The sequence below is a fragment of the Mus caroli genome, chromosome 5, assembly GCF_900094665.2.
Source record: "Mus caroli chromosome 5, CAROLI_EIJ_v1.1, whole genome shotgun sequence".
In the NCBI taxonomy this organism is placed as follows: Eukaryota; Metazoa; Chordata; class Mammalia; order Rodentia; family Muridae; genus Mus; species Mus caroli.
In genome coordinates this window covers 67620151-67643201 of record NC_034574.1, presented here as the reverse complement: position 1 = coordinate 67643201, position 23051 = coordinate 67620151, and the positions used below count along the sequence as shown (strand labels likewise).

Below are 23051 nucleotides of genomic sequence, written 5' to 3'. Positions count from 1 at the left end.
AGCACCCCCACCTTATATCAGTGTCAGACTGGAGACCAAGACTGCATCCCAGTGTTCAACTCAGACTGTGGCTCTGCCTTTTGATGTAGGCTCTCATAAAGAGAAATATATTGAGAACTCAAGAATGCGTCATAACATTGGAAATAATATTCCTCCTTCCCCTCAGCTCCTTCTCAGCCTCTTTAAGTCTCTGTCTGACTCTAATGAATGGTAGAACAGACTGGACTGGAGTCAGTAGAAGGAGCTGTGTGTGAGTCTTTAGATAAAGTGACCACAGATGCGTCTATAGGAGGTACCTGGTGCATTTCATTCATCTATTGCTTTGCTGAGTGTACACTGACTAAACCACTGTTATTTGCAAGGCCGTAAGTGGGACTAGATTCTGCAGACTAGAGAATCTCACACTGTAGTGTTGGAAACAAACATGACAAAGAAACCAACTACAGCCTGGAAGATGTCCAACTCCTCTGCAGTCAGAGGAAAGGGCATCCCAGGCCGAGGGGGTCACACAGGGAATAGAATTTGGCAGGTTTGGAGAGCTGAGTTCTTCCCAGTACCTAGAACAGAATTTGTGGAACTTTCACACACACACACACACACACACACACACACACACACACACACACACACACGCATGAGCGCCTTGTTCAAATGCAGATCCCAATGCTGGAGGTCAGAAAGGAGACTGAAGCTGGGCGGTGGTGGCGCACGCCTTTAATCCCAGCACTTGGGAGGCAGAGGCAGGCAGATTTCTGAGTTCAAGGCCAGCCTGCTCTACAAAGTAAGTTGTCCAGGACAGCCAGGGATACACAGAGAAACCCTGTCTCGAAACCCTCTCCCCTCCCCCCCCAAAAAAGAAAGGAGATGAAAGTCTCCTTGGCTCCAAGCCCTCGGTGACTGGTGATGTCAGTATCCTCTGTGGGACAGGGACACTGGGGGAGAAACAAGGAACTGTGGGGAAATGAGCGCACACGTACAGAAAGGGATACAAGTGAAAGCTCCACCTAGCAGCTGCTTTGGATGCTCCCAAATCACTTGTGCAGGAATACTTTCTCAGCCTTGCACAGCCTGACTGCCCCTCAAGTTAGGATTCAAGTTAGGCAAGTTAGGATTCATCTGCCCTTCTGCTAACTCCACTTGGAGTCTAACACAGGGAACAATTTTTGTCTTTCTCTGCTTTGAGTTCTCCATTTGAAGGTACCTACCACCTTATATTGGGCCTGGCCCACAGTTTAGAGGGTTAGAGCAGAAGGGTTCTAGAGCATAGGGGAATTTCCCCTAGTTATTTGATTGGCTGAGAAAGACGACAGGAAGCCAATCACTGGGCGAAGATATGGAGGCAGGATCTTCTGGGCAGAACAGGAAGGGAAGGGGAGAAGGACAGGGTCAGACAAAACGGAGGGAGACAAGATGGAGGGAGGAGATGAAGATGGAGCTGACCCATGTGGTTTGGAGGAGCCATGAGTAGCTAGGGATTTCATAGCTGGGCAGTGGAGTAGTGAAGTAATGTATTTGTCTTATCTAAGCAGTTACTGGTATAGAAAAAAAAAAAAACAGTCAAAGACCTCTTACCAAGTCTTAACAAATGGGCACAATAGTTTACCAGCTAAAGGCAGAGGCTCTACACGGCTGCATAGTCTCTCCAAGCCATACAGCACACAGGCCATCAGCTGCAGAGGCAATCACAGTACTGGTCCCCCCAGATCCAATGGAAGGTTGGCTTGTATGCAAGTCAGGGCTGTCATTGCTCAAGGGCTCACCTCACCTGCTGAGAGCACTAAATAAAACACCTTTTAAAAATGAATTTAGGCCCTATGTGTTTATTTACAAATAGTCTGAATAAATGTGAGTTTAATTTGGGGGGGGCACACGCACGCACGCACGCACACATGCACCCATATAAACCAGCAGAGAATGTTGCCTGTCTTTTTCATTCTCTGTCTTATTCTCTTGAGACAGGGTCTCTCACTGAACCAGAAGCTCACAGTGTATCTTGAATAACTGGCCTGTCACCAAGCTCCTGGGATCCGCCCATCTCTCCTGACCCTTCCCCTTAGAGCTAGGGCTACAAGCTTGCATGGTCCTGCTCAGCTTTTACACAGAGTGCCGGGAATTGAAACTCAGGTCTTCATCCTTGCACAGAAAGTACCCTTTCTCACAGAACCATATGCCTATCCCCTAGTGAAGAGCAAGCCTGCCTCCATCTTAGGCTTAAACATCATCTTATAGTAAGGATAAACCAGGTTCATTCCTGTTCATGATTAAACCTCTGTTTCTCAAGGATGGGGTTGTGTCTCATCTGTAACCTTAACTACAAATGGTTCTTTACTGCCTGCTCCAGAAATGGCAATCATGTCTCTGCTTCAAAAAGGTAGTAACCATCTTGCATCCCACCTTTGTTTCAAGAAGATTGTTGTTATGACGACCACCCTGAAGTTGTGTCTTTGTTTTAGGAGGTCATTGACTAACTTGGTATGCTTGAGTTCTGCTCCTGGAACCCCGTCTGTTTTAGCAAATCCCTCATTTGGAAACCTTCTCTTCCTCACATCTGATGCTGATGTCTCAAGCCCCACCTTAGGGGGAGGCAGCCATGAACATGAATGCTAAAAGCCTGCTTTAGTTAATTGTTTTAATTAGTTTGGTCATGACGATTTGAGTCAGGGACATTCCTCCTCATATCTTTGGGGTTAACACTAGCCCTTAGATTATTTTCTAATATTTATTTTTTATTCTAGCATTTTCCTGCACCCTTTAAAGGCAGGGTCTCACTGTATAGCTCTGGCTGGCCTAAAACTCGCTGTGTAGATCAGAAGATAAGTGACTATTTTTATGCCAGTACAAGTTTTGAATTTATTTTTGCACTGTAGAATAGCTTGAGATTTGATATGGTGATATTTCCAGCAGGTTTGTTGTTGATGATGATGTTTAATATTTAGTTTTGATCTGGATAATCTCAGTCATTTGTTTTTCCATTATTCGAGAATAATTCTTAATTTCTGTGTAAAATCGTGTTGGACTTTTAAAGGCAAATGCAATGAATACATAGAATGTTTTTTGATGTATAGCTATTTTCACAACTTTAATCCTGCCAATCATGAGCATGGGAGGACCCTTTCCATATTCTGGTATAGAGAGACCCACTTGCTTTTGCCTTCCAAGTCCTAGGAGCTACCATACCCAGCTCCCTCAATCTCTTTAGGACTATGAGACCACCATAGCTTCTGCTGCATTTTGTGACCACAATACTAAGTATCGTCTTAATTCATGAGAACACCAGCTGGCTCTGTTTTGTTACAGTCTCTGGATGACTATATGAGGTAGCACAGGCAATAACAAAAGTTAGAAAGCAGAAATTAAAGCTTTCAGACATAGTTGGTGGACTTATAAAAAGGTTAAGTCAGCTAGGTCACTTTGAAAAGGAGCCTGGTCTTCATCAAAAGTTAAACATAGAATTTCGGTATGACTCATCTATGCCCCTCCTAGATTTATGCCCAATAGAATGGAAAGATACATTCTTTCAAAACTTCCATGAATGTCTGTAGAAGCATTGTTCATAGTATAGGACGGGGAGGCAGGGGCTGTCAATTGATAAGTAGCTGCACAATGTGTCATGTGTCTTTGTAGGGATGGAGGACAGCCTGTGCATCTGGGGCTAGTGAAGAGGAGTGGGCAGGCTTTCCCTTCCACACAGGGTACTGCACCCGGCCCTTGATGGCTCCGTTTCATTAGCATGGCTCAACCCATGTAAACAGGCTAATTCAATGGACGCTTCCGGCTTTGTTTTTTGAGTAGAAGGCCACCTGCAATAACAGAGCCCTGTTATCTCCAAAGCAGGAGGTTCTGAGCCATTATTATTTCTGAAAGTCCGTTGTGTGCCTCTTGCTAATGAGCAGCACAGTGAGACAGCTGAGAATCACATTCTTAGGACGACATTTCTTCCTTACCCAGATTAACTTCTTTCCCCACCAAAGCTTAAATCCTGCATCAAGATGCCATTAACCTCCATGTGTATCTACAAAAGAATACAAATTAATTATAAGAACTACCCCAGAGAGGAAAGTTGTTTTAGAATGAGTTAATCACAATGATTTACTTGACGGGCAAAATAATCCAGGGAAATTTATTTAAATGATAACTGAATGTCTTTCAAGAAGAAAATTAAGTAGACCAGTTGTTTCTTAGAAGTCACAGTATCTTTTGATTATAAAAACAATAAGTGTTGTTTTTAAAACATGTTTCTAAAAAAATCAATAAGCCACAATGAGAGGTAACTGTTAATATTTCTAATCCCTTTGCTGTGGTTTGGTGTATAGAATCTATACCATAGCTGCTCATTCTCCTAAGAGAATAGAAGGGTTACTCAATGAAGAATGTCCCTGAGTCAAGAAAACCAACTTCATGTCTGTTGTAGGCTCTTCCTCAACAAATCAATTTTCTTTTCATATATTCAAAAATAATCCTAGGGACAAGAGAGATGGCTCAGTGGTTAACATTTGTTGCTCTGGCAAAGGAACCAGGTTTGGTTCTCAACACTCCCAGGGGTAGTTCACAACCATCCTTAACTCTAGTTTGAGGCAATCCAATGCCCTCTTCTGACCTCCATGGGCACCAGGTACATGTACAGTGCACATTACATGTAATCAAAACACCTGCACATACATGCAGCCAGAATACCTGCACATGTAAAATAGAGTAAATAAATCTAACACAATAATAACAAAAATAATTGTATTAGTGTTTTGCCTTTGGAGAAGACATCAATTTGTGTAGGATCTGTTTGTATAACATCCCGGATTAGTTGAGAATAAGCCTTTTGCCTTTAACTCAACAAGATAAGGAAGTTATTTATAGGGTAGTCCAAGGTAAGGCAGTGAGCATGTCTCTCTACATTTTTCTTTTCTCCCTACCAGCAAGCTTGTCTAAAAATCTCTACTGCTTTTCTGTGGACTCGTGGATAGAGTGTGGGAACCGTTGGGAGGGAAGGGTAGATTCTTCGCTGGGGTTTTATGGACTCACATTCAAGTGCTTCCCCAGCTGTGTTTACGGCGGCCGGGTTTCTAAGCCTCTTGAGAAGTAATCAGTTGTGATCATCTTCAACCCCAAAGAAAACTTTCTTTTCTGGAGATTACTCCAGGTTGCCAGCACAGGTTAGTCGGGCCTACTGAACTATCTTTTAGTGCCCTGACATCCAAAAGTGAAAGCTGGGGTTTCACTCTGAGGAAGAGAGAGACCTGAAATACAACCCACAGCCATCCGGCAAAGACGAAGGCTCTGAACTCCTCTACTCTTAAAAAATTATTACATCCTATCTTGTTCCACAGTTCTTTCACTGTGGAAATCTGGGATCGTCCAAATAGTATAAGCCCCTGTAGAGCCAAGATTTTCAAATGCTATTTTTTTTTCATTATAACACATATGTTTTATCACTTTTTGTAATAACTGATACAACCAAGAACATATTACATTCTCGGTCATGTTTGCTTTTTGATTCATAATAAATATAAATGGCATTTAAATATTTGGTGACTGTAATTTATGGGAGATTTCCAGTTGGGCAATTTTTGTAGGTAGCTATATTTACTATTCCCTAGTGTAAATTCTAAGTTCACACCTAGCTACACTTAGAGTCAGGTGTTTGCTATGCGTTGAGGCTTTATACTGTCTACATAAGCTGGGTACAGTCAAGAAACCCAGCTGTGCCTCAGTTTCATGGTAGAGATGATAAAGAACAAAATTCGTCAAAGTACATGGCCTCATGGTCAGCATGTTGATATGTTTTCAATAAGCCTTAGCCGCTGTTGCCACCAGTGACACAGTTCTAACCACTGTGCCCTTTACCAAGGAGCTCTATCCTCTATCAGTTAGAAAGATGCTCTCTTGTTGGCAAAAGCGACTCTGAGGGGAAAATGTGGCAATGTGGGGACATCTGCAAAGTGGGTAGTTAATCTAAAGGACTACAGTACACATCTGGGACAAATCCAAGGTCCAAGAAAACAACACAGCAGCCCAAGAGGTGCCGTGTAAAACACTTCATTTTGTCAGGACCTGCTGACTTCCCATTGGCCAATCCCTGCTACCTTGGGAGCAGGGTACTGAAGAGTTTCGAGAAGATGCCGTGCCTGTGTTTGCACTCATCTGATTCCTGTGAGCTTTGCAATGTGGAGGACATAGGGATTATTCATGTGTGTGTCGAGAATGTGTTTCCCCAGGTTCCTAAAAAGGAAGTAGAAAACACACCTTATTATGCAGAAAACTGAAAAATCATAGATTGATTTCGAAAGGCCAAGTCCTTTACTAAGAATATGCTGCTGTTTTCACAAATATTAGCAGCTTATAACAACCACTATATAGTATATGCAAACATCCAGGGCGAGGCAGAAGTATGAGCCGCCCACCACATGGGCTCACTAGAGGCGGCTCAAGCCTCTTGGCTTCTGTTTGACTTTGAAGAATGTCACAATTTAGGTGACTCTAAGTTTCTAAGGCCTATGACCAAATGAGCAACTGGTCATTTCGCAAGGTATCTAGAGTATAACTCGTTCCCTCTGGCTTCTTGAATGCGGATGGAGAAGCAACATGGATCCAAGAAAGTCTATGACCTACAAGAGACCTCATCTCAATAAACAAACTAAAAATTAAATTATTTTTTTAAAAATCTCAGATTAAGGACAGGTTATATTTAGGAATACACACATTCAACAATAACAACCAGTAAAACAAAAAACAATGACCATGAATTTGAAGGATAGTAGGAAGGGGCATATGGGAGGATTTGGAGGGAAGAAAAAGAAAGGAGAAATGTTATAATCTCAAAAATAGATTAAAAATTAATAACAACAAAAATAGGAAACTCTTGTCTGGAGAATGTCTAGGAACAGTGTCACACACAGAGCAGCAAGCTTTTCTGTAAGTCAAGAAGTTATCCATGAGACACAGTCACAAGAAGGCTAAGCAATTGCAGGCATTTTCACAATGCTGCCTGACCTTTTCAAGGAGAAGCCACAGGAGATGGTTTTGTGCATGGTGTATCCAATCCTCTTTTTCTCTTTGTCTTCCCAGGCTGAATTTTATCTGTGCATCTGTGGCATGAGGTCATCCTTCACATCCTAGGCACAGTGTGTACAACATGAGTCAGTCTCAGATGCAGTAAGGATCCTCTGATCCCCAGGCAGCCCCACAGCTCCACAGAGCCCTGTACAACCAACCCCACAGTCATCAGCACTGATTCAGCTCCTTTGCTGTCTAAATGCCGTGGCATGGTGGCGCCCCTCTACAGAAACTTTGTCCATCATTAGCAACCTCATGGCTCAGAGCATCATTTAATTTTGTAGTTTTACACCTGGAAAGTCTTGTTACAGAAAAAGATGCAGGGGACTTGAGAGCTGATGAACAAGCCACTAAAGTCAGTAATAATTTGACTTTTTTTTTTTTTTTTTTTTTGATAACAGATATTTCTCTAGCCCTAAAGGAACTCTCAGTTCTGCACCTGCTAATGTCAATATCCTTGGATCCCAAGTCTGTTTATCTTGTCTTAGAGAACTATGACCACTCATGGACAGGTATGACAGCCCTCTGTCCCAAGCACACTTTTTCCTAGCCTTTCCCATTTCTCCTTCCCTGGCATTGCCTTTGGGTTGCAATCTGACAGCTCCCCCTGACTTTCTCAGCCTCCACCCCTTGTTGCTCTTCCTAATCAGGCCTTTGCATATTTAATCTCTCCTCAGTACCTATCACTCACAGGTCTAAGGTTGAAGCCACCATTTCCAGTTCAGGAGTGGCAGGCTGATCCTGAAAGTGAGAAATCACAGATGGCAGAGTTTGCCTCCTTTGACTCCAGAGTCCTTTCTACAGAGGGTAACTTCAGACCTAAGACTACCTAATGAGGAACCATGTCGCTTGCCTATGAAATCTCATGTGATCATTCCCAAGGGAAGATAGTTCAGGTACAGCACAGCCCTGTGGGCTCATATATACCCTGCCTCCAACCTGTCCCTGCTAATTCACATCAATGTGTATGCAGCACACCCCTTACCCTTCCCACCCACCTCCTGGGCACACACCATTACTGTCATCCAGCTTACCACATTCTCTATGGTTTTTCTGTATCTCGAATGCAACTGTGGAAATGGCCCCATTTTGTAAACTGTTTTCAGTGGCCTGTCTTGACTAAGGTCCTTGTTTCTTGCCCAAATACGTGCATGAACTTGTGGTGATATGCACACTCAGCAGAGAGCTTCAATGGTGTTGATAGAGATGAGGCGTCAGTCATTTGAGCATTTCAGGATAGATGGCTGAAGAGTCTACAGAGTGGCTAATTTGCATGAGAGATACGGGGACAGGGAGAAACCATGGTAGCCAGTTAGGAGAGTGTGCCTTTAGAGTGACTGGCAGCTTGGGACTGACGTGTTGGTGACCCCTGACATGTGAGTCCTGATGCTAGAATTGTCTCATCCTTTGAGACAATTTGAAGGGGAACCAGGAGAATCATGGATGTTCTCCCTACATCTCCAGGTAGGTGATAGTACACTTGGTCTTCATACGCATTCTTTAGCACAGCTGCTGTCTGCTCTGTCCCCAACCCAGTGGCTAAATAGCACCAAAAAGGAAAGCCCCCAGGATGGCATCTTGCTGCCACAGCTGCTGTGAGTGACGACGGGTGGGTAGTTGGAAAATGGCGTTAATCCAGGGACAGGCTAATCACTTGGGAGGACTGGTCTCCTGGGAGATAGTTTCATGGAAGTCACACAGTATGGGAATCTCAGGGCTATCATTCTAGTCCATCTCCTTGGAAAACTATGACAAAGTGAGTGAGAAGGGGACTTTGTTATCTCAGGAGGACACAGCCACTAGGAAAACCAGTCTGGCTAGCCTGAGCTGATGGCTGATACTGATAACTGTCAAAGGCTCAAATTAAAGCATCACAAACAGGAAACCAAGATCTGGGGCCTCTAAGTACCCAGACTGGTTAATAACATATTCCCAGCTCCTAACCCTCCATGCTACTCACTGGGATGAGGTGAGCAGATCAGAACACAACATACCAGGCTCTTCTCAGACATGCTCACATCCTACGTGGAATGAATCCCTCTTCTCACCTGTCTTTGGTCCCTGGATTACAGGTGAAGTCAACGCTTCCAACTGATGATTAATTGGACTACTTAAAAATGGGGGACTTGAGAAAAGTTTCATAATGGCACCCCCTACTCTAACAATGGACAAAGGAGAGCGGCAGGAAAGTGCTCATTACTCGGTGGATAATCTGAACTCCGGATGGAGGTTCAGCCTCCATGAGAGGAAGAAATGGCTGCATCTCGGCCCAGAGTCATCCGAAGAGGACACGGACAGTCCCTCCCTCCACATCACCCAATTCCAAACCTGACACTCTAGGTCCTATGGCTTGCGGTTCACCAGGAAGCCTAGTCTTGTTGGCTCCAGCGACCTCACTGTGGATTAGTAACAGGTGCCCCATGGGGAACTCAGCTGTAAGAAGGTCCTAGGAGATCAGACACCTGACCCAAATTCCCTGAGCAAAGAAAAAAGGGAGTTTCTTCATGCTTGGGATTTGAGAGAAGTCAAGTGAGCATCCCTGCTTTGGAGACCCTGTTGTTCAGAATCTAGCCAAGGCTGTCTCTCCATTGATGGTGAGTAATCTTCATGGTGACTCTCTTTCTTAATCTTTGACTTAGAAGGTCCAGAGGGATGGCTCCTTGGCTATGATCTCTGCCCTTTGTTGGATGGAAGCGAAAGTTCACTAGGAAGGAAAAGGCCCCTCCACGTAGGAACTTGGCTTCTCTGGGACTTTACACGCCCCATCTGGCCAGCAACACAGTTCTTCTCTCTCTCCCTCTTGCCCTTTCTGCTATATTCCTCAGCAGAACATTTGTGTGTGTGTGTGTGTGTTCGTCCTTAAGTCACCTGGTGTCACTAATGATTGTGTATTTTAAACTTCCCTGGGAAAAGCGTTTGAAGAATTTGGTCTCACAAGTCTAGAGAGACTCATCTCCTAGACTCAGAGGCCAAGCCAGCCAGTGCATGGCGGGTTGAGACGAGGCAAATGACAATTTGTTTGTTTCCACTGATGACTGAACATACACAGATATAATCTAGAGATGTGTGTGTACATTATAAAATGCTTTAGGAGCTGGCACTTGAAGTAAGCTGTTTTTTAAAAGACCCATTAGATTGACAACCAACCTTAAAGGAATTGAAGCTCATCTGAGTGTCTACAGATGTCACCATCATTGGCAGGACCCAGAGCTTTCCCATAGTTTTGCCTGGATGCCAGGCACCCCTGACTGTGGCCTCGAGACAGCAGACATAATTGAGACACGGCTAGTCTTTCTATCTGCTCAGAACATCCACTTATCGTCACATTAGTGTAGAAGAAAAAGCTATGAAGTTTAGGTCATCTGGGGACATGCACAATTTGGGCCAAGGTGAGATTGTTAGGGTCTGAGGTTATCATGGGAACTACAGCATTCTCTGAGACTAGCTCTGCTATTTAACAGCAGAGAACTTGAAGACTTTAAATTAGCCCAAGGTAGCCTCCTTCTCTTGGATAACTACATCTACAGCATTTTTCTTTAGAACAATTTCTACCTTGCATTTTGTTTAAACCCTGGCTCCCATTGATTGTAAATACATAAAAGCTGGGGGAGGGGGGGGGAAGACGACTCTTCTCTTAGGCACTGACTGTGGTATTGAAAGTACTCAATAAATGTGTTCTATAAGTGGTAGATGGATGGATAATGAATGCTTAGTTTGTTATCCATTGTGAAAATTAAATGTGGTAGCCAACTCTCCAAAGCTTATGGAGATGGAAGAGTTAGCTCAATCCAACTTAGCAATGAGTCCTCCCTTCACCTCTCCCCTGGTCTCCTTTGATCTTTAAAGTGAAATTTACTGAAGGCTACCTGTGTTCCTTTCAGAATCCTGGCAGAGCTCTGGGCTTATAGGAAAAGCCTTAATCTATCTTTTGAGAAGACAATCTAAACATGACATACAGTAAAACACTGAAGCCGAGCCCGTAGAGAGCGCCTACAAGTACTTGCTTGGGGAAGTTAGAAAAGGTTCCGTGGTGAGAGAAGCACTTGGGATTTTTCAGAGTGATACTCCAGGTAGCTTGCAGTAGGGCAGAGGATCTGCCTGTAACCAGCTGGGTGTGTTGAACAAGTTGCTTTCTGCTCAGGCTTGGTTTTTGCATGTCAAGTACAGTTAAGCATATGGGCTTCTGCCAGGGCTCAGTACAGTGGCACGGGTGCATCATGTGGATGCAGGCAGTGGGAAGTGAACGGAGACAGATTGTTATGGGCAGTACGAACAATCAGGTTTTGGCATGTATTAGGACACCCCATTGAACAACGACCCTCTTTTTCACTAGTGTTCAGGAAAATTAGAAAAATTCAAGTCATTATGGAAGCTATTTATGTCACTTTTGAAACTATAGAGATGAAATTGGAGGTTAAATATAGAACTGGGAAGACAGCTCTAGACGATACCCAACTGGGAGGACTTAGGTATGGCATATTTACAAACAGGAAAACCTTGGGGCCTGGAGCAACCTAGGAGAAGTTGAACTCCCTCTAAGATAGAGGAAGAGCAGATCTGAGCCTACTCAGAAAGATCTGTTCTTTCTGAGACTCCTATGGGCAAAGTGAAAAAAAGATGGAATACGGTCAGTAAGAGTGTGTGCTTTAGAAAACCTTGTCCCTAGGCTAATAAGTCCATGAGCGAGCCTGCTCTCTGCTAATATGGGGTAGGGAGCAGCTGATGCTCTGTGCATAGGAAGAATGAAGATGTGAAACAGATTCTAGCAGGCAGGCTGCTAATGAGACCCGAGGAGTAAGCCTGGAAATGGATGCTTCTAGAAGAGTGGGGGTGAACGTCATTGCCATCACCACTAACAGTTGCTTGAAAAGAGCCCCTGTGGTTTCTGGGTTTATGCAAGGATGGAGTCATGTAAGCATGGAGATATAGTGGTCCCACATTTAACATGTGACAACTGCAAAGAAAGCAACCCTTGGCCATTGCCTCCCTTTTGTTAAATAAGGGTGTGCTGGCCACACTTTGTATAGTAAATCTTTATAAAATGTGTGTCCTCATCAGTAATTGGTGTGATTCTAACTTCCCAGAGATCTCCCATCTCCCCATAGAAAGCAAATGGACCAGAGGGTGAGGGTCTCCTATGATGTGCTCAAGGTACCTAGTAGAACATCTGTAAAGAATGCAGCACATGGCTGATCTGTGGGGAGAGTGATGAGATATCTCCCACATTCCAGAGCTGGAAAACCTCCGTCTCTACCAAGAATTGCCCTGTGGCGACCCTACTTATACACGTCATGCTAAGAAGCACTTGTCCTTAGCTAATGAAAGACTTAGAGCTGAGCTAGATTTCAAAAACCATCGAGGCCAATGTGATGTAATGTATATATAGCAATTTCATCTCTTAATGCAGAGTACCTTTAGTAATTATGTAGCCGAGGCTTTTTCTAGAGATGATTTGATTAAAATCAGATGAAATCTGTTCCCTATTGTGGCATTCAGCCGTCTTAGAAAACCATACAAATATGCTGGTGGGGTGGGGGGCAAAGGGGGGTTGCAAACAGGGGCAGAGTGGTTCTTCAGTGACAGAAGGAATGCTTTAGCCGTGACTTCCTTGCCACAAGGAAGCCTTGAGAATGCTAGCCTTCATTGTTGGGATCAAGAAGTTAAGAGCTCAGAGAACAGACCCCCTTTCCTGCTTCCATTGCTCTGTCAAGACGTATAAGAGTTTGATGGAAGTCACAGTGCTCACGTGAGCTGGCTGAGTAACCAGGAAAGGCCCAGCCTTGAGTTCTGTGAGCTTCCTAATGCTTCCCACCTGCCTCTGCAGAAAATGAACATTCCAGGATCCAGTCACAGCAAAAAGTTCCCAAAGAGTAGGAAAGCCATAGAGCAGTAGCCCAAAACGGAGGACACTGCCACTCTCAAAGCCAGCCTCCTGTCCTGATCTGACCCCATCTCACCTACCTGGTGGTTCCTCTACATCACTTTGTACTGCTGCCCTTCCACACAGGTCCCCACCACACATGACCTATAGGATCCCTGCCCCCAGCCCTGTGTGAGTTGTCCTTGCCACCGTCTCCTCTTCCAGATCCAATCATGTTCCTTTTGGTATGACGATTTTCCCAGCAGCCCTGGCCACACCAGCTCCCCCCTTCCTCTAGTGTGCTGCTGTCAAAACAGGGCTAGAAATGATTTGTTCTTGAGGGAAAGGGTTAACATCAACTGCTAGCCCACCCACGGGTATAGTTGGTATATTCCAAGCTGCTAATTTTTTTTTTTTTTTTTTTTTTTTTTTTTTTTTTTTTTTTTGCTTAGGGAGATGTAAAAGAAGTCAGCCCCTCCTCCTAAGGTCTCCAGGGCAAAGTGAGGTATGATTTCACCAGTCTTCACTCTGGAGCCTATGAGTTTAGTAAGTATACTCACAGGGCTGTGGGGATTATGGGCAGGAGTGTGGGTGGCCTTAACACAGCCACACTAGAAGTCTACCAGCTTGGGCGAGGACTTCCCAATGGACCAATAGATGAGAATCCCTCTCCCTAGACCTTTCCAGCCTATGTACTTCTAGCCCCTCCCTGATGTCACATGCAATTGAGGTGGTGAACAGCTGGCTAGGAGGAGGTTCACACTCCGGAGAGCCTCCCCTCCCCTCCCCTCCCCCCACCCCAAGCCCTCCTCCGGTGAGAAAATATCACAGTCAACAAGCCAAGCTGCAGTGATCGTTTGCATACCAACGAAGCTGAATTCATGAAGATGGTGGCAGTTTGTGACAGTCCTATATGGCACAGGGTTACCTCTGAGCTCCAGAGCACCTTAGGGTTTCAGCAATGACAAAGAAATGGATGTGGGGAGGAGGCTGCAAGAGAAGCAGTATGGGTCTACTATTTGCTGATGCTGGCCTAAACCACTCGCCTTGGAAGTAGTGTATAATGCGAATTATTTTTACATTATCTCATCTTTTCAGCTGTGCACAGATCATATTAGGCTTTCAAAGACATTTCTGATAGAAATGACCATGGAAGATGTCATAGGGAATTACTTGTCATTCGCAAGGGGACCCTTAAGCTGTCCTTCACTCTTGAGTTTGGGTTGATATGTCTCCAAAATATAAGTTCAAAGAGCACCCCCAGAAATGATATAATGTCCTCATGCTTTTCATATATCCACATATACAGGTACATAAGAATAAACATCTCACTCCTATCTTTTTCATATATAAACCAGTTGTTAATTAATTTTGCACCTCAAGTTCTTTCTCAGACCACACTCTTGCTTCATCCGGGCTTTTCCTTCTGAATAATGCGCAGGTAAGAGGCTAAAGTCAGCCCGTCATGGCAAAGCATGACTGGAATGCCAGCCCTTGGAATTGAAGGCAGGAGAATCAACAGTTCAAAATCAGCCTCGGCTACAAGATACTGTCTCAAAGGGAGGGGGCGGGGCAGGACAGGGAATAGCTCAGGTGTACAAGGCTTGCTTCGCATTCAGGAAGCCCTGGGTTCAAACACCGGCACAAAATAAAGCCAGATGTGGAGCTTCACGCCTGTAGACCCAGTACTCAGGAAAAGGAGGCAAGAGAGTCCAAAGTCAAGGCTGTCTTCATAGATATAGGGAGTTTGAGACCAGGCTGCACTAGAGACCCTGTCTAGAGTCGGGGAGCCGGGGGGCAGGGGGGGGTGCTGGGGGGGAGTGGGAGAGAGGTAGATTCACATTTAGGACCTCACCCAGTGAACACACCATTCGAATCTCCCTGATTTCTTTTCACAGTTTAGGAAAGGCCCTGTTTACAAACTGCCCTAGTTCTGCCACTCGCTGTGTGAGTCAAGTTCCCTGCTTCTCTGTACCCTGGTTCCTTATCCTGTTGCGTGTAAATGACGTTAGGAGCTGACATTGGGGTTCCGGTATAAAGTGCTTGGGGGAGAGTACGCAGGCCTGGCAAGCTCTTGCTGTCTTTCTTACTCCGTGTTCGCTTTAGTGGTCATTATTTCTGTCTGCCTTCCCCCCCACCTTACCTTAGAATCTAAGACTTTGTTCAAACACAACAGCCGGAATGAAACCGTGGAGTTTATACTGAACTTGGTTTTAGTCTTTAAAGAATAGGCTACATTCCGCTGCATAGAGAAGCCCTTCTCTTGGTTAACCATATAAAATAGCCAGGAGTTTCTCTTCTCTTACACAAGACACCTGAGCCTTGGCTCCACTCCCAGTTTAATGCTGATCCACTTCCTCTATTTCCCCTCTCTCTTCTAAGTTTGTCTTTCTTTCACCAGGCTATCCGTGCAAGTGGCTGTGTGTTTGTGAACACAGCCAGAAAAATTCCCATAGTCTAAAGGCCTTCCTTCAGCGAAGTTCTGTGCTTGTTCATTGATTGCACATTTTATGCAAATATATTTCTCCTGTGCCTCTGCCCAGGGTTTCTGTGCCAGGAAATCTAACTGCCTCTCAAAGTCAGAGCCAATCCCCTTGGGCAAGGTGAAGCTTGACTGACAGCACAGAGAGGGCGGAACTCAATGAGGGGCGTGGCTTTCTGCAAGCTGGCTAGCCTTGGTCTCCTCCTATCCCCGGGGACACGGGGACACCCTGTCTCAGGAAGGAGAAGCTTTTGTTTTGCTGGGCTAATAGTACTTCCTCCCACCCCCACCTCCCGCCTCGGAAAAACCTGCACTTGAAAGGTTCAGCTACCTTTATTATCTTCCCACCCCCCAACCCCCAAGCCCCAACCCCTTCCCTCCTTTTCGAACCTTTTGCTTTTATCGGTACAGGGTAGCCACGCCTCCCTTAGTTTCTATTGGATAAAGTAGCGAAGAGAGGTGTGTGTGTGTGTGTGTGTGTGTGTGTGTGTGTGTGTGTGTTTTAAAAGAGTCCCAAGCTGCTCAGTCCCAGATGGAGAGGCTGTTTAGGCCTGTCTGGGGTGAACCAGTGTTTTGAAGTTGCCTCCTGCGCTAGCTTCATCTTCCTTCTGCTACCCCCTCCCATTTACTTTACAAGGTAAAGTAAAGTAAAGTGACAGGGAGCCAGCTACCAATGTGGACACTCAGGGAGAAGGTGCTTTTTTACCAATTCTAACTCCAGCTGTCCCCTAGTCCCGCCCACAAACCTTGGTTAGGTGGTGAGGTGTTGGAACAGGCGGCACTTCTACAGTTTCAAGATCAGGAGTGGGGAAAGATTTTCAGCAGACATTTTCTTCGTTAGGGGACCAAAGTGTGCCTGGACCAACCCAGGAGAGAGAACTCTCCAGGGTCCCCAGGTAGCACATTCCGGACAGTGACTACATCTGCGAGGGAGGCTGGCTGCGAGCCACAGACACACAGCAATTCAACAGGCTGATGGGACAAGATGCCACAGGCCTTAACCAGCAGGCAGGAATCCTCTTAGCTGTCACTCAAGTGCCAGCTGAGTCGTGCCATTAGCCTCTCTTTCCTGCTGGAAAAGCTGAAGCAAGGGTGACTTGTCCAGGGTCACACACCAAGCTTGGGACCAAAATAGCCCTGAGTCCTCTTCCCTATCTCTCCCTGCAGACAACATGGCCTTAGTAAGGCGCTATCATTCTAACCTGAATCATTTAAAGTACTCCTAATTGCAGGCCTACTGTGGACTGTAACCACCACGTGACAGACAGACCGAGGTAGGAATGACTGAAGTTTTACCAATGCCTGAATCTATTATTAATATGCTGGGGACCACGAGGGTGTTTGGAAAATGATACTGAAAGGTATTAAAATTAGATTTTTTAAAGTAGACTTAGGTCATCTCTGGTTTGTTATAATATAGGAACAGAAAAACACTAGGAACTCAAAAGGATGTGATTCAGAAAGGTGTTAGTGGGGACAAATCCCAGATACGGCTAAGTCTTCACAACCTTTCCTTTTTTTTTTTTTTTTTTTTTTTTTTTCCACCTACAAAAATCCCTGTCTCATTCCAGTGTTTAAACTTCCCTTTTAATTCTGATGTTGGCAGCTGTGTGGGCTCGTGTGAGCCTGGAGGGGAAACAATATCAGGCATACAAGATGGGCCTGGGAAACAATCAGGCATTCGCATTCAGATCTGTACACGGGGCTAGACACGTGCTATGCTCAGAAAGGAAAGTAAATTCCACCTGGCAAATTGCTCTAACTGATTCATTTGTCCTCTGAGAGACGCCACCTACCTGCTCCAAGGTAGTCAGGTAATTGACGGGGGTGGAGCCTCCGGGGATGTTTTAGTCCCTAAGGTCTCAGCCAGACTTCTGTGATGTCACAGATTTCCTGCTCTGAATCAACCAATGCCCTTCTTCTTCCTCCAGCCACCTGTACACTGAAGTTGAGACCGGTCACAGCTCAGGCGGCCCTAGACGCTTCTGGCACAGGGATGGAGGCTGGCTGGTCACTGCTGCTTTGAAAGTCCCAAACATCTTTGAACAGGTGAGAAGGAACTACTTTTTCCTCTCTTTAGACCTCTGACCCAGAAGGGATCTGAACAAGGAATCTGAATTTAAAAAAAGAAAAGAAAAGAAAGAAAAAGTAAAAGAAAAAACACTCACTGGCTCAGCCCAGAGTAACACTCTGAGAGTAGAGATGTCTGCGTCAGTCCTACTCCATGGCCAGCAACGTTATCTCGGCCAGATATTTAATCATTTTTGTTTCCTGATTATTAACCCGGCCTCTACTTGTTGGTGAAGTTGATCTGATTCTTTTTAAAAAACCCCAGAGAGAAGTGAAGTGAGATGCTTTTTGTAAGTTAGTTCAAATGTGCAGACCAGTTCAGCCTGTTTTGTGCATGTGTGTAGGGGGTGGGGGGTGGGGTGCTGGGGACATTCACAAAATTCAGATTGTCTTTTTTTTTTTTCCTTGCTTGCATTCATCTCATCTGAAGCAATTTTGATCCAAAGCTGTAATACTTCCCTAGGTCTTGTTGTTTACAGTAGAAAGTCAATACTAAAGGTAATAAATTCTGGCTCCCTATTTATAAGCTTTCTTCTCTCTCTCTCTCTCTCTCTCTCTCTCTCTCTCTCTCTCTCTCTCTCAACAAGCCTTTAGTTTCCTTTATTTGTGAAAAACCTTTAGCAGTCTGGATTAGAACTGTTTACGTTCAGGCCAGATAGGTTGCCTGCTGACCTTTGGCTAAAGTAAAGATTACCTTTCAAGGCCACAAGAATGTAACGCCAGGCCTGGCCTTTTGAATTGTTGAAACTCTCTTGTTGTTTCTATCTTGCTCTTAATATAATACATATATGGAGGAGGCTGCTCTGCTAGGACCCAACTCTAAAAGTAATTTTACCTCAAGGACCCATATTTGTTTTTCTAATTCTGACCACATAACCTGCTCTCAATGAGCCTGAGGGACCCACTCCACCAGCTAATATTATTAACAAGGGCAAAGAAACAAATCCCCAGTCTGTCTTCTTATCAACTTAGCTGGGAAGCTCCGGGAGAGAAATAAATGAATGACTGAGACATTCCATTTTATACACTTTGATTAGTCCCTTTCCTGGGACTTAAATTAGCAGCGGGGTTTGTAAGGAAAGCATCCACTAGGAAATAAGCCCAGAGACAGCCCTCTAGAAAGTAAAAGAACATGCCAAACATCCAACAGTACGAATGCACTGCCCTCGAACGGCTGCTTCTTGCTGGTAAGTGTCTGCTTCGTGCTTGTTACTGGTTTCTCTCCGACTCTTGGGAAGCACGTAGTCTCTTTTCTAGTTGACCTTTGTGCCCAGTATTGTCCTCTAAGCTAGTGTGTGTTTGCAGAGTGCCTGCTGCTGATGCCTTAGTAACATTCTCAGTTGAGTCAGAGGTTTGTGAGCAAGGTGAGAGAAGGACTCCCCATAGTCTGGATTTTGTATGCATACATTTGTCTTTGATGTTCCAAACCTCTGCAGACTTTCACCCCTTCTCCTATACCTGGTTTATTAGTTATTTTTAAAACAATGGACCTATTATTAAATAACAAATCGTTTGATCATTGTCTCTAACTGCATAGGAAAATAATATGTTTTTATTGCCCCCAATTCAAGAAAAAGAAAAAAAAAAACATGACAGGGCAGAAATCAGAGTCGAGTCAGTGTCTAGTATAGGGGTGGGGCAGCTTGTTGGATAACTTGCAGGTGTTCTCCCTGAGAAGTTGCCATGACAACTCCACTGGTTCAGGTATATACCAGTGCGATTAGGAGATTTTACATCCTTTAGCAAATTACTGAACTTCTCTGGACCTCCATTTCCTTCTCAGTAGGATAAGAGATATAAGTACTGTGTAATGTGGTTCTCTGAGTAGAGGCAGTGCCTGGTACTGAGCCAGGGACAAATAAAAGCCAAGTCCCTCTCTGCTGGAGGAATTTTTCTGGGAGCTTGGAGGACGTGTGTGAGCCCATGTAGCTCTCCTGTGGCTGCAGTGGTTCAGAGCCCGGCTCTTATTACTGTAATTAATTGTCAGTAATTAACCCCACTGTTAACAGTTTGGAGAACACACAACAGTCCGGAGGAAGGAGAATGAACAAGCTGTCATTCCCTGAGCCAGGCAGCGTGTGTCTGCCAGCCCCCTTGGCGAAGCAAACGCTGGAGCGGTCACTCTTCCTTCTTGTCCCCAGCTCAAGGCTCTTTTGATGCATTCACAAAGTGTGAGTTCCTAAAGGCTTTCAGGAGAAAGTCTTGTTGTTGTCATTGTCGAGTGCTCTGACTTTCAGGGAGCCCAGTCCATTTTCATCATGCTACCACCCTGAGTGGCCTTGGGTACTTTGTCCCCTCTAATCTCGTAGCTAAACATCTTCTACCTCAGACTCCATAAGCATTTGGCCAGGCCAGTATGAGAGGTGACAGATAATTGCAACCTGTACCAATCTGTGGAGGGAAGGCTCATAGGACCTTTGGATAAAAATCCACATCCTTGAATAGAATATGTTGTACCCATCAATGACCTTGAATCATTGCGTCAGAGCAGTTGTGGTCCCAGACCCGCTGCGAGCTTCTTCTGGTCCCACCCTCTTCCCAAAGTATAACACACATTTCTGCCATTCAAGAGCAAGGGCCCAGTGAACTGAGGACTGTGGATTCTAACCTTAAAAATACTACAGCTTGCTGAAGGGGACTCTAAGGAAGGACCTCGGGCTCCTTGCCCATCACTTGCCTTGACACCTCCTCCCCGCCCCCACATTCCCCAATTTGAAACCTCTGCATCCTACAATAGAACACAGAGAAAGACTACCTAAATGCATGGGTCAGAGTAATGGAGTGAGCAGGGGCAGGCAGTGCCTCTCACTGGGGCAAGATGGTCTTTTAATTCCAGGTGAAGTGGCCTTGCCATCGTAGAATAGGGAACTAACTGATCTTTGGCATCAGACTGCCTGGGCTCAAAGCCCAGTTCTAGCATGTGATTTCTTTATGCCCCAGAGAAACTTTTTAACCTGTCTGGAACAGCCCTGGCACCATGTTAGGAAGTCCTCATGGGATGCTCTCGAAAAGAAGGCATGGTCGTAGGGAACACACAGATCTGTCACACAATTGCTAGACTGCATGGGGTACTTAATATCTTTGCCTCAATCTGGCTGTCTGGGAAGCTGGGTACTTAGCTACCCAGGATTTCTGGGAAAACAGTTGCAGAGTTTATGTGTGGGGTACCTTGCCCATGCTAGGTGTTCGGTTCTAGGCACTCAATGATTCTGGGATAGATATGTTATCTATCCCACAGTTAAATGACTTAGCTTGTGCTTCAGTCTGAACATAATGATGGAAACAGCCTCTGAATGAACACTGCATATTTCTGGAAAGATCCCCATAGACTTAGAAGGAAAGGCAGTTAATGAAGATCGTATTGTTAATCTTGGCCTTCTAGGGTGGAGTGGCTACCAGTGTGGTGGCTGGTCTTTTAAAGACCAACAGGTGTAGCAATCTGGAGTATAAGATGAGCAATCCATGCATCTTCCTGCAGTGGGGACTCATGGCTGCACCTCTCAGTAGTTCTTCTCCTGTTACTATGAGAGTTCTGCACCACTAAGGGAGAGCCCAAAAGATCTACTTTGCTTAGGGCTACAGAGGCTCTCACGTAGGTCCTTCCCACCTCAGCATCTCTGGACTCCCTGGCAGCCTGAAACTATTCTTGATATTTCTGTGCCAGCATTATAGACTCACTTTTATGTGGGTGGTAAACTGACTGTCCTCTGACAGTGTTCCCAAACAATTACGACGAGCTTTTCAAAACTACTTGGCGAACACTATCATTCTTCCTGGGGTAATTAGATTTTAAGTAGGTGTTGTCTCCTAAGAATGAGAATCGATATGAAAACCATAAAAGTCACCAAGAGCAGAGACTACAGGGGGCTGAGATCACAGTCATAGAATGCTGGCTCTCTTCTCTAACTTCCCACCTGTCATTGTCTCTTTAGTCTGTGTCTTCTGGTTTAAGGAAACTGTAGTGACCTACTGCTTAGCAACACAGATACAGACTTCAAATCAAGGAGAGAAAGCATCTCCTGTAAATCGGCATTTCCAAAAATGCAATAGGTCACCTGTGTGTGTGTGCGCGCGTGTGCTGAGTGTGTGTACTGAGTGTGTTGTCACTGAAAGTGAGCATTATTCCACATATATAACACCTGGACTGTTTGGTGGAAGGTTGGATGGGATGGCAGACAGATGGATATGTGGATGATAGGTGAATGAATGTACAGATGGATGATGGATAGATGTCTGGATGTTAAAGGATAGTTGTATTGATGGATGATGGATAGACGTGTGGATGGTAGACGGATGGACAGATGATGATGGATGGATGGATGACCAAAGATTATTTGTGTTTCTTCAGCTGAGATGTTTCTTCACATGTGGCATGAAAATACATAATATAAAATCAATTGTTTTAAATATTACATGAGAAAAACGCATGTCCAGTATCAGCATATCCCCTAACCTGTAGCAAATTGTGTATTGAAAATCGTAGCAACAGATTTCCACTTTTTATATTTGAAAACAGATAGGAGCAGAGGCATTCCCACTTCAGACAGGGCAGATGAGCTGACTCCCAAACTAGACATATGCAGGCTTCGTGATGGACGTTTCCTTCTGTCTAATCCCTCTCTGCTTCTTCTATCTCTCAAAGAATCCCTGCTCGCTACTCAGTGGGCCACATTCCCTGTGGTTGTTTGTGGGTTGACCAGTGCACTTCAAACATGTGCTGCAAGTTTCCTCTCAGGTTGTTTGTTTGACACTGGGTTTTACCCTGGAGGATGCACACTGAAACACCACCATTGTCACCATTGCCTCTCCCAGTGACTCGTATTTGCTTCTTGTGGTTGATGCATTTGTCACAGGGACACGAAAGACTTCACCAGGAGCAGAGTGGAAGCTCTCTAGGAATTCCTTTAATAGCTTCTTGGCACACAGCATGGCAACGGCATATGCGTGATGGGAGGCTTAGCTATGTCATTGCTATCTGTTGAGGTGATGTGTATAGCTTGCTTGTGACTACACTCTGTCAGTCACGTGGCCTCTTCTAAGTAGAACAGCGCATGCTTCGGCTCATACATCCTCACATTAGCATGAGTCACCTTGTGTTTCCAAGCTCCTCGTTAAGAATTATGGCCATACTTGTATGACATCTTCCACAGTATACACACACTCAGACATTCCATTGGTAGCCCCTGGGGGCCCTTGTAAATTGCTTTCACAGTCACCTCTAAAGACATCTGCATTGTAACTTATTAGCAAGCTAAAAGCAAATCATTAGATTTGTACACTGGGGAAGGATTGCTATTCTAAGTATACAGGAGTCTTTGTGGCTGCCATCCCAAAATGTTTATCCTATCACTTAGCCATGAAGAAAAGGGTTAGAGTGGGCTACTGGGCAGATTACCTCATCTCTGTGGGATTCACCGCTAGGGATATATAGTCTCCTGGGTTAGTCTCTTGGGATTGCCACCGCTGATGACTATAAACTCAGGAGTTTTAAACAACTTCATTTATTTTTTTCAATTCTAGAGTGTGTAGAAGTTTGAAATGGAGACATGAGCAGGGGCACATTCCCATCTTTGAGGGAGTTCGGCAAGAGAA

The 23051-nt window shown here is 44.8% G+C and overlaps 1 protein-coding gene and 1 long non-coding RNA gene across 6 annotated transcripts in view; one reads left to right on the top strand and one right to left on the bottom strand.

Annotated features, from left to right (window-relative positions):
- Positions 1-3865: 3865 nt before the first annotated feature.
- Positions 3866-8306, bottom strand: LOC110295301. Of its 2 annotated transcripts, XR_002378039.2 has the most exons (4): positions 8082-8306; positions 6985-7106; positions 6078-6213; positions 3866-4012 (listed from the first exon to the last, which is right to left on the bottom strand). It is a non-coding gene; the product is annotated as an uncharacterized LOC110295301 (long non-coding RNA). The 2 variants fall into 2 exon arrangements; XR_002378038.1 differs by lacking the exon at positions 3866-4012 and having other exon boundaries at positions 6022-6213.
- Positions 8307-16002: 7696 nt separating this feature from the next.
- Positions 16003-23051, top strand: part of Lnx1 (ligand of numb-protein X 1) — a 108281-nt gene continuing 101232 nt past the window's right edge. Inside the window, exons 1-3 of one of the 4 annotated variants that reach the window (XM_029477992.1) lie at positions 16003-16026; positions 16622-16663; positions 17321-17438. The gene's annotated coding sequence lies outside the window, so the exon portion shown is untranslated. Of the gene's footprint in view, positions 16027-16572; positions 16664-17182; positions 17204-17235; positions 17439-23051 lie in introns of those variants that run through there. The other 3 variants (XM_029477991.1, XM_021163798.2, XM_021163797.2) reach the window with 3 other exon arrangements.